The following is an 11,669-nucleotide window of genomic DNA, read 5'->3' on the forward strand; positions in this document are numbered from 1 at the left end:
AACTTATTTTAAAGCGTTTATTTACTTTGGAACATAACAAGTGTTCAGGCTCAAATTAGAACAAGACCGAGGTGACTGTCATGAGACCGTCGTCTCCCTGCATATTAAAACAAAGCCAACCTCCATACGTAGTTAATTGTCACGTCGAAAATAGTAATATATCCAAAAATTACGAAAACTCTACAAGTGCAGAGTTCTTTATAGTTCAAAGTAATTTGTATGTTTGTTAAAAACTACTTCAAAAATGCTGTTTGACTTTTAAAGACAAAACCAATATTAAGTATTTAATGGTCATGCCGAAAATAGTAATATATCCAAAAATGACCAAAACTCACCAAGTGCAGAGTTCTTTATAGTTCAAACCAATATTAAGTAATTTTTTTTTTTTTTGCATACATTATTGCTGATATTCATGCTGCTCCTCTTTGATCAAATTGTCTCTAGGATGGATTAGGGCTGGGGGTCAGGGTTAGCTTCTTTTTTTTTTTTTATATTTGATATGTAATTCTATGTCGATTTTTTTTTAATGTTTTCGAGTATGCTGAAAACGAATATCACAATTAAATTCGGGGCTTATAAATCGTTTACCAGATATCAATAAACATGATGTATAACAAATAGATAACACAGAAAATAGACTTATAGTTTTAAAAGGTTTATTAGAAGAAAAATATGTAACCCACAGTGGGGACCCTAACAGGTACTACCACTCCGGGTCAGAGTGGACCTGGGAGCAATGGTAATTAAAGGGTGGCTCCACACTCCCCAAGCCCGCTTATGGAGCTTTACCATCGGATACAGTTTAAGGTCATATCCAGGACCCTGAAGTGGCGGCGGCTATCCTGTTCTTGTAGAAATTTTGGATGGGAGTGGTCTTCTTCTGGGAGAAGTTTCGGCTGGTTGCTAAAAAAAAAAAAAAGAAAAAAGAGACAAGTTTTAATCCAACGGAAATGGAATCATGTCGCTACAAGTCCGAGTAATTTTGAAATGGATATATCTATAAAAGTGAAAGTGTACAACTTATAGTATAAACCATTGAAATGTTAGATATAGTTTCCTTGGCCATGGATCTAACGTAATAAATTCATATGACCCTTAATCAATAATGGTTACTGTGTCAAAGTTAAAAATAAAGGAAAAATATATATAAGTGTAATTATTACTTCACGCGACAAATAGCTAGGGGGTTGCTTTAATCCACGATGTATTTGTAAGTCATGCCGTGCTTTCTTTTCTCTAGCTTTAATTTAAACCTACGTCACTGCCAGTGGTCATACACGCAAACACGTAACGGGTTCTAGCCTTCCTCCCTGCTACCACGCGTTTTTCCTTGTTTGGCTCAACACAAAACCCCCAAACTCCCACGGCTAAAATGCTAGTTTTGTACAAAGTACTGAGATGCCAGACAATTATGCTAGTTTAGAACTTTCAGGTCCAAGTAATCAGCCACATTTTTCAGTTTTGGGGCATAAATATTACTGCAAAGGCGTGTAAAGGGCAAACTCGAATTTGAGCGCAATCGTTATTCTAATAATTGCTAATTTTTAATATGCCATTATTATTATCATTTTTTTATATGGATCAGCAAGATATTTTTAGAACAGCTTATCACTTATTCTCTGGTATATTTTTGGTTTTAAAGTATTATTTTAGTATTAGTGTTTAATCTTTCAGTATTTATACAATTTAACATTTTGATATTTACATTTATGTCGAGGTTTAGTGTTTATTATTTGATCAGTTATAATTTAATTTAGCGCTAATTTATAAGTTATGTTTTAGTATCTAATCATGATTTTTTTTGTTTTTAATTATTAGTTTTAGTTTTTATAGTTATTTAATATATTATAATTTATTAGAATATATTAACAGTAGTAAAATTATATTACTGATCCATAATGAAAATGATAATTATAGCTGGAACAATTATATCGAGAGCATTGCCAGGGCCGCTGCGAGGAAGGTGGGCTCTCTCTCAAGGCCACTATTCGCCCATGTATGGAGTATTGCTGTCATATTTGGGCTGGTGCATCGGCTACTAGTCTCTCACTCCTTGACAGGGTTCAAAAGAGAGTCGCAAATCTGATAGGCCCTAAACTGGCATCTAAGCTTCAGCCTCTGTCCCATCGTCGAAACGTTGCATCCCTCTGCCTGTTCTACAAGTATTATAATGGTGAATGCTCTGATGAACTGCAAGCACTTGTGCCCCCACAACGTAAACACCCTCGACAGACCTGACAAGCTGCAAAATCCCACCCCCACACTGTAGAGATCCCTACATTTAAAAGATCTTTCTACTCCAGTAGTTTCTTCCCCAGAACTGCTAGAATTTGGAATTCCATTCCAGGTCACTGCTTCCCCAACTGTACTGACATGCATAAGTTCAAGTGCAACGTGAACCAACACCTTCCCTGCCCAAATCCCTACATAGTACCCTAGTAGATGTTTCCCCCTGATAGTGGCAAAGTGCCTTGTTTGGGGTGAAATTGTAATAAAAAAAAAAAAAAAAAAATAGTAATGTAAATATTTGTATATAATTACAAAGCATATTGTTCATGCATTTACATACAAATCCACATGAACAAGGAAACCTATCTCTCTCGGCAAAAATGAGTTCAAACTGAAGAAATGTTATATATAATTGTTTTCGGCTAACTTTACCAAATCTGTGCGTATGGTAAAAATAAGTAAAAAAAACAAGTAATGTTCAACGCTGCAAGAGAACTAGAAAGAGAATAAAAGTTAATAGACAGGATAAAGTCTGGAACAAAAAGAGAAAAAAGAAATTAGCGAAATTTATCAGGTGCGAAAAAAGCGAGTAATGTTCAACGGTACTGGAGAACAAGAAAAGAAAGGGCCAATTAGAAGCTGGAATCATCAAAATAGGGGTAGGCTATAGAAACAAAATTTTTCAAATAAATGCCAAAAGTGGCTTATTATATGTAAATAGATGGGAACAAAAAAATTGGAGGGTCGCTGGCCCCAAACGTGATTTGACCGCGTCAACACGTGAAAATGGCCCAAATTTCGGCCCCGAACACACTTAATCATTTATTGAAAGCCACAGGATGCATTTTTTGACTATAAATGCATTTGTATCATTAAATCTAACATTCCCATTGGCTATCTCACAAGTAGGGGTTTTTTTTTTAGGGTATCTCAGAGTCCAAAATGGGTCAAAATTACCCCAAAACTAGCCAAAAATGGTTGGAAATCACGGATTTTCCAAAATGCACCTCCCAAGACACACAGGGTGCAATTTTTGACCATAAATGGCTCTATAAATTTAAATCTAACATTCTATCCCACCTATATAGGGCTTTTCAAGGTATCTTAAGGGTTCAAAATGGGTCAAATTTACCCAAAAATTAGCCAAAAATGAATGAAAATCACGGATAATCCCCAAAATGCAGGTATTATATCTCATCGGGCTCCTATAAAAACTCCTGTATGGCTTTTTACAGTTGGAAGACTTCCATTTGTATTTAGAGATCTTTGGGGGATGTAAAAAGGGTCAAAACAATCCAAAAATGACAAAATTACGCTTTACGGTACATAACATATGAATCATTAGTTCATTCATCAATGATACTGTTTAGAAACATTGTAACTTTACTACATCAACTTCTCAGAAAGTAATTAATTGTAAATTGAACATTGAATGTCAATAAAATGCTGTCCAAGAAGAGTCTGAATTCATAGTGTTCTCATAGTTACCCCAAAATTGATGAAAATGGCCCTCGATTCGCTATTTCTAGATTTGTAACCAATATATTGAATAACTTGATAAAAGCTATGAGTAATTAGCAAAGGAATTATTTTCTTATTTCAAGACACAGCTTCACTTCACATTACTTTAAAATCATTCAACAGTAAAATATCAATATAATGCATTAAATGTTGGCTGCAGCACAGGAATTTGCTACAGCTATTTTGATTGACTCCTGGAAATTCCGTGCACCAGTTCGCAGATTGTAAGTGACATGTGTTTGGCTGGCGATCTCGGTACATGGGACAGTGCTACGGATTGTACCCGATCTGTTTAATGAGTAGTTCAAATTGTTTGAGGTATCATGCTCTGGCACAATGAGCCATTTGCGAGAGAGAGAGACTTTTGATCGGCAAAGAATCTTCGTTCATGTACATCAAATTCATCAGGATTCACATCTTTTGAAAGTATATTGAGAAGGACATGGTGCTCTCGTTTCCATTTAATTATATTCACACGTCTGGAACCCTTTGCTTCGTAGACATCTTTATCGTAAATTTTTAGCCATCGATCAAGTTTATGTTTTATCCCAGGTATTGTAACATAACGAACATCACTTCCAAAGGCTTTCTGCCACAATTGTAGTAATCGCAAGGAGAACTGGTCAATATGATTTTTCTGTGTCGTGGTACCATATTTGGCAGCATGATGTTGCTGCACAGCTTGAACACATTCAGCCTCAGTTGGAAGAGAATCAAGCAGAAGATAAGTCCAATCGTCGTAATTATAATCTTAGTTCAATCAAATTCACAATTAATGCTATGCAATGTTATCGTGACTATTTAAAGATGCCATTCCATTGATACAGAAAGAAAACATTTCCTTATTTGGTAATTTTCCATCTATAACTCAAATTAAGCCCCTTTTTGACAACCTATGTTGATTCTTAGGGACTTTTTGACTCATTGGCTAAATCGGCCATATTTAGCCCCTTTTAAAGGTCCTTATACCCCTCATTAACAGTGCAAAAGTTAGGAGAGTGCCTGCTTCAAGCATTTCCCAACAGTTTCTGCCATGTAGAGGTGTCTTTGAGCCCATGGGATGTGCATTTTGGAAAATCTGTGATTTCCGACCATTTTTGGCTAATTTTGGGGTAATTTGACCCATTTTGGACTCTGAGATACCCTAAAAAAAAAAAAACCCTACTTGTGGGATAGCCAATGGGAATGTTAGATTTAATGATACAAATGCATTTATAGCGAAAAAATGCACCCTGTGGCTTTCAATAAATGATTAAGTGTGTTCGGGGCCGAAATTTGGGCTATTTTCACGCGTTGACGCGGTCAAATCACGTTTGGGGCCAGCGACCCTCCAATTTTGACCCGTTTGAACAAAATCACTTGTTCCCATCTATTTACATATAAATGAAGGTAATAAGCCAGTTTTGGCATTTATTTGAAAAATTTTGTTTCTATAGCCTACCCCTAATCAAAAGTCATTAGACAAAAAAGAAATCAAGTAAATAGGACATTATAAGAAAAAATTCATCAGGTGCTGTAAAGAAATGCTCTTTTAGAATCTTCAAGTCTCAACACTCATTAGTAAAAATAACTAAAAAAACAAGTAATGTTCAACGCTGCAAGAGAACTAGAAAGAGAATAAAAGTTAATAGACAGGATAAAGTCTGGAACAAAAAGAGAAAAAAGAAATTAGCAAAATTTATCAGGTGCGAAAAAAGCGAGTAATGTTCAACGGTACTGGAGAACAAGAAAAGAAAGGGCTAATTAGAAGCTGGAATCATCAAAAGTCATTAGACAAAAAAGAAATCAAGTAAATTAAGAAATTAACTGAAACCCATCTAAAACAAAGCAAATTCAGCAGCTGGTACAAAACAAGTGCTAAAAGGTGGTTTAGAGTCCTGAAGTCTCAACAATCACTAGAAAATTAGAAATAAATCAAGGTAGTGGTTGCAGCACCACCAAGACACATTGATACAATAAATGAAACCTTTATGAATTCGATGGGAAGTTGGAGTTGCTTATAAAAAAAAAAATATATTATTACTTACTTTAGGAATTTCTGGAACTGCTTCCAAGATGGGGATGAGAGGGGTCATGGGTGTTGCTGCTGCTGGTGCTGAAAACTTGAATAACTTTTTCTTTTTTTTTAATTGTTTTTTTCTTTTTTTGGTTTGTTTGTTTTATTTATTTTCCTTTAGATCACAGTATTTTATTTTTTGTGAAATTTTCTTTTTTTTAAAAATTATAATTAGAAGAAGATATCAATACTTACTTTATGACTTTCTGGAACTGCATCCAATATTGGGATGACAGGGTCATGGCTGTTGCTGTTGAAACCTGTAATAACTACTTGTATTTTGCATTATTATTTTTACATTTTTTTTTAGGTTTATTTTCCTTTAGATCACAGTATTTTATTTTTTGTGAAATTTTCTTTTTTTAAACAATTATAATTAGAAGAAGATATCAATACTTACTTTATGACTTTCTGGAACTGCATCCAATATTGGGATGACAGGGTCATGGCTGTTGCTGTTGAAACCTGTAATAACTACTTGTATTTTGCATTATTATTTTTACATTTTGTTTTCGGTTTATTTTCCTTTAGATCACAGTATTTTATTTTTTGTGAAATTTTCTTTTTTTAAAAAATTATAATTAGAAGAAGATATCAATACTTACTTTATGACTTTCTGGAACTGCATCCAATATTGGGATGACAGGGTCATGGCTGTTGCTGTTGAAACCTGTAATAACTACTTGTATTTTGCATTATTATTTTTACATTTTGTTTTCGGTTTATTTTCCTTTAGATCACAGTATTTTATTTTTTGTGAAATTTTCTTTTTTTAAACAATTATAATTAGAAGAAGATATCAATACTTACTTTATGACTTTCTGGAACTGCATCCAATATTGGGATGACAGGGTCATGGCTGTTGCTGTTGAAACCTGTAATAACTACTTGTATTTTGCATTATTATTTTTACATTTATTTTTTTCGGTTTATTTTCCTTTAGATCACAGTATTTTATTTTTTGTGAAATTTTCTTTTTTAAAAAAATTATAATTAGAAGATATCAATACTTACTTTATGACTTTCTGGAACTGCATCCAATATTGGGATGACAGGGTCATGGCTGTTGCTGTTGAAACCTGTAATAACTACTTGTATTTTGCATTATTATTTTTACATTTTGTTTTCGGTTTATTTTCCTTTAGATCACAGTATTTTATTTTTTGTGAAATTTTCTTTTTTTAAAAAATTATAATTAGAAGAAGATATCAATACTTACTTTATGACTTTCTGGAACTGCATCCAATATTGGGATGACAGGGTCATGGCTGTTGCTGTTGAAACCTGTAATAACTACTTGTATTTTGCATTATTATTTTTACATTTTGTTTTTGTTTTATTTATGTTACTTTAGTACATTGCATTTTACTGAGTGTATGTTAATTATTTTGTTAATTTTTATTAAAATAAAATACCTGTAACAGAAAAATAATTCTGGCTATGATCAAGCATGGGTGAATATTTTCGGTTAGACTTGCTAAAGTTGGTTAAAGGAAATATAAGCAGAAAGGAATTCGTTTTAATCACTAGCAACACAACGAAAGAAATACTTACCTGAGGATTGTGCTGATTCTAACTAGAAGCTGCAGTAATGGAAAAGAGGAAAATTAAACTTGTCAATTACAAAAACTGAAATCGAAAAGAAGAAACGCTTGATGCTTTACTCACCTCTGGCTGGTCGTGGTCGCCATCAAACTGAAAAAGGAGGGAAAGGGTGGAATCCACTAGTTACCAGGTACCGTACAGGAAAGGACAGTCTGGGCAGGTAGGTGATGATCTCCCCAAAGTGGAGCGCTACATAAAACATGCATTGCTACGAACATCCTCCGAAAAAGGCGGTTTCTACTCAGAATAAAAGGCGGAGCAGAAAACGGAAGTGTTCTCTCTACTCAACACGATTCCTAGAGAGATACCACAAGATTGTGCGTGAATGAGGAGGAGGTGATGAAAGCTCACAAAACTGCCATTCCTACTATCGTATCGGATATTATTAATCGGAGGTCCATCATTGCATTACCGCCCCAGCTCGTAGTTGATAGATAGTAGGAATAATATTACCAGCGCCCTTCAGGCAGCTTGTGAGAACACACAAACTAATGGTAGTATTACTCTAGTCGTTCCTGGTCGAATGGAGCCATGCATGCATTATGTAGTAACACGAGCACGTGTCGCCTGATAAGAAAGAGCGTAGGCTCACCCACTTGGGGAGATTCCCTATCCAGACTTGCACCTATTTGTACACCTGGAACCGGACTCAGAACCTCGACAATGAGAAGAGTCAAGGAGAGCAAGGTGTTGAACTACCTAAAGAGGTCACCATATAAAACAAGCGTTGCTGTGAACAACCTTCCAAAACGAGGGAAGGGACTTTTTGTTCTCTCTACCCAACAGGATTCCTAGAGAGATACCACTAGATTGTGCGTGAATGTGGAAGAGCCTATGAAAGCTCACAAAACTGCCATTCCTACTATCGTATCGGATATTATTAATCGGAGGTCCATCATTGCATTACCGCCCCAGCTCATAGTTGATAGATAGTAGGAATAATATTACCAGCGCCCTTCAAGCAGCTTGTGAGCACACGCAAACTAATAGCAGTATTACTCTAGTCGTCCGTAGTCGAGTGGAGGCACGCGTGAATTACATAGTAGAAACACGAGCACGTGTCGCTCCCTCTTCGGGGGAATTCGGAAAAGCGCACCTTGCGCTGCAGGTATTTGTTGAGCTGGGAGTTGACTCAACACCTCGACACTGAGAAAAGAGCTTTAGAAAAGCTCCAGATTAGTTACCTGCAAAGTCGAGGAAAGTTGGAGGACCAGGCCTGCGAAGGAGAACACACACAATTTGGGCCTTGATGGAAGCACACGGGAGAGAGGGAGGCCCATTTTTCTCTTTCGGGGGAGTGTTCTCCTTCCAGCCTGCTCGAGCACGTCTTTTCTGCTCGCCACATGCAAGCGTATAAAAAGACGACCAGATGACGGACGCAACAAACTCATGCCATCATTAACTGGATTTTGATCGGGTTCCGTACAACAAGGTGTTGAACTCCCTAAAGAGGGCACCATATAAAACAAGCGTTGCTGCGAACAACCTTCCAAAACGAGGGAAGGGACTTCTTGTTCTCTCTACCCAACAGGATTCCTAGAGAGATACCACAAGATTGTGCGTGAATGTGGAAGAGCCTATGAAAGCTCACAAAACTGCCATTCCTACTATCGTATCGGATATTACTAATCGGAGGTCCATCATTGCATTACCGCCCCAGCTCGTAGTTGATAGATAGTAGGAATAATATTACCAGCGCCCTTCAAGCAGCTTGTGAGCACACGCAAACTAATGGTAGTATTACTCTAGTCGTTCCTGGTCGAATGGAGCCATGCATGCATTATGTAGTAATAAAATAAAATACCTGTAACAGAAAAATAATTCTGGTTATGATCAAGCATGGGTGAATATTTTTGGTTAGACTTGCTAAAGTTGGTTAAAGGAAATATAAGCAGAAAGGAATTCGTTTTAATCACTAGCAACACAACGAAAGAAATACTTAACTGAGGACTTGTGCTGATTCTAACTAGAAGCTGCAGTAATACAAAAGAGGAAAATTAAACTTGTCAATTACAAAAACTGAAACCGAAAAGAAGAAACGCTTGATGCTTTACTCACCTCTGGCTGGTCGTGGTCGCCATCAAACTGAAAAAGGAGGGAAAGGGTGGAATCCACTAGTTACCAGGTACCGTACAGGAAAGGACAGTCTGGCCAGGTAGGTGATGATCTCCCCAAAGTGGAGCGCTACATAAAACATGCATTGCTACGAACATCCTCCGAAAAAGGCGGTTTCTACTCGGAATAAAAGGCGGAGCAGAAAACGGAAGTGTTCTCTCTACTCAACACGATTCCTAGAGAGATACCACAAGATTGTGCGTGAATGAGGAGGAGGTGATGAAAGCTCACAAAACTGCCATTCCTACTATCGTATCGGATATTATTAATCGGAGGTCCATCATTGCATTACCGCCCCAGCTCGTAGTTGATAGATAGTAGGAATAATATTACCAGCGCCCTTCAGGCAGCTTGTGAGAACACACAAACTAATGGTAGTATTACTCTAGTCGTTCCTGGTCGAATGGAGCCATGCATGCATTATGTAGTAACACGAGCACGTGTCGCCTGATAAGAAAGAGCGTAGGCTCACCCACTTGGGGAGATTCCCTATCCAGACTTGCACCTATTTGTACACCTGGAACCGGACTCAGAACCTCGACAATGAGAAGAGTCAAGGAGAGCAAGGTGTTGAACTACCTAAAGAGGTCACCATATAAAACAAGCGTTGCTGTGAACAACCTTCCAAAACGAGGGAAGGGACTTTTTGTTCTCTCTACCCAACAGGATTCCTAGAGAGATACCACTAGATTGTGCGTGAATGTGGAAGAGCCTATGAAAGCTCACAAAACTGCCATTCCTACTATCGTATCGGATATTATTAATCGGAGGTCCATCATTGCATTACCGCCCCAGCTCGTAGTTGATAGATAGTAGGAATAATATTACCAGCGCCCTTCAAGCAGCTTGTGAGCACACGCAAACTAATAGCAGTATTACTCTAGTCGTCCGTAGTCGAGTGGAGGCACGCGTGAATTACATAGTAGAAACACGAGCACGTGTCGCTCCCTCTTCGGGGGAATTCGGAAAAGCGCACCTTGCGCTGCAGGTATTTGTTGAGCTGGGAGTTGACTCAACACCTCGACACTGAGAAAAGAGCTTTAGAAAAGCTCCAGATTAGTTACCTGCAAAGTCGAGGAAAGTTGGAGGACCAGGCCTGCGAAGGAGAACACACACAATTTGGGCCTTGATGGAAGCACACGGGAGAGAGGGAGGCCCATTTTTCTCTTTCGGGGGAGTGTTCTCCTTCCAGCCTGCTCGAGCACGTCTTTTCTGCTCGCCACATGCAAGCGTATAAAAAGACGACCAGATGACGGACGCAACAAACTCATGCCATCATTAACTGGATTTTGATCGGGTTCCGTACAACAAGGTGTTGAACTCCCTAAAGAGGGCACCATATAAAACAAGCGTTGCTGCGAACAACCTTCCAAAACGAGGGAAGGGACTTCTTGTTCTCTCTACCCAACAGGATTCCTAGAGAGATACCACAAGATTGTGCGTGAATGTGGAAGAGCCTATGAAAGCTCACAAAACTGCCATTCCTACTATCGTATCGGATATTATTAATCGGAGGTCCATCATTGCATTACCGCCCCAGCTCGTAGTTGATAGATAGTAGGAATAATATTACCAGCGCCCTTCAAGCAGCTTGTGAGCACACACAAACTATTTTAGTATTACTCTAGTCATCCGTAGTCAAGTGGAGGCACGCATGCATTACACAGTAGAAACACGAGCACGTGTCGCTCCCTCTTCGGGGAAATTCGGAGAAGCGCACCTTGCACTGCAGGTATTTGTTGAGCTGGAAGTGTGGACTCAACACCCCGACACTGATAAAAGAGCTTTAGAAAGCCTCCAAACCAGTTACCTGCAAAGTCGGGGAAACTTGGAGAAGCAGGCCTGCGGAGGAGAACACGCTCAAATGGGGCCTTGGAAGCAAACGGGAGGGGTTAGGGTTAGGATAAGGGAAAGGGATAGGGTAAGGCCCATTTTTCTTTTTTTGTTCGGGGAATGTTCTCCTTTCAGCCTGCTCCTTCCTTAACACGTCTTCTTTGCTCGCCACATGCAAGCGTATAAAAAGACGACCAGATGACGGACGTCATTTCCTGGATTTTGTTTTGCCAGAGCCCATTTAGCCGTGTAGTTGTTGTTCAACTACAACGTTACACCCCCCTACCACGGTGAGGATAGGGTTGGACTT

The 11,669-nt window shown here is 38.2% G+C and overlaps 1 long non-coding RNA gene across 1 annotated transcript; it reads right to left on the bottom strand.

Moving 5' to 3' along the window:
• Positions 1-639: 639 nt before the first annotated feature.
• Positions 640-8,289, bottom strand: LOC145271034 (uncharacterized). Its single transcript, XR_013865665.1, has 2 exons — positions 7,475-8,289; positions 640-7,389 (listed from the first exon to the last, which is right to left on the bottom strand). It is a non-coding gene; the product is annotated as an uncharacterized LOC145271034 (long non-coding RNA).
• Positions 8,290-11,669: the final 3,380 nt, after the last annotated feature.

This window comes from Euprymna scolopes, chromosome 46 (assembly GCF_053919585.1).
Source record: "Euprymna scolopes isolate OS-2025 chromosome 46, ASM5391958v1, whole genome shotgun sequence".
NCBI classification, from domain to species: Eukaryota; Metazoa; Mollusca; class Cephalopoda; order Sepiida; family Sepiolidae; genus Euprymna; species Euprymna scolopes.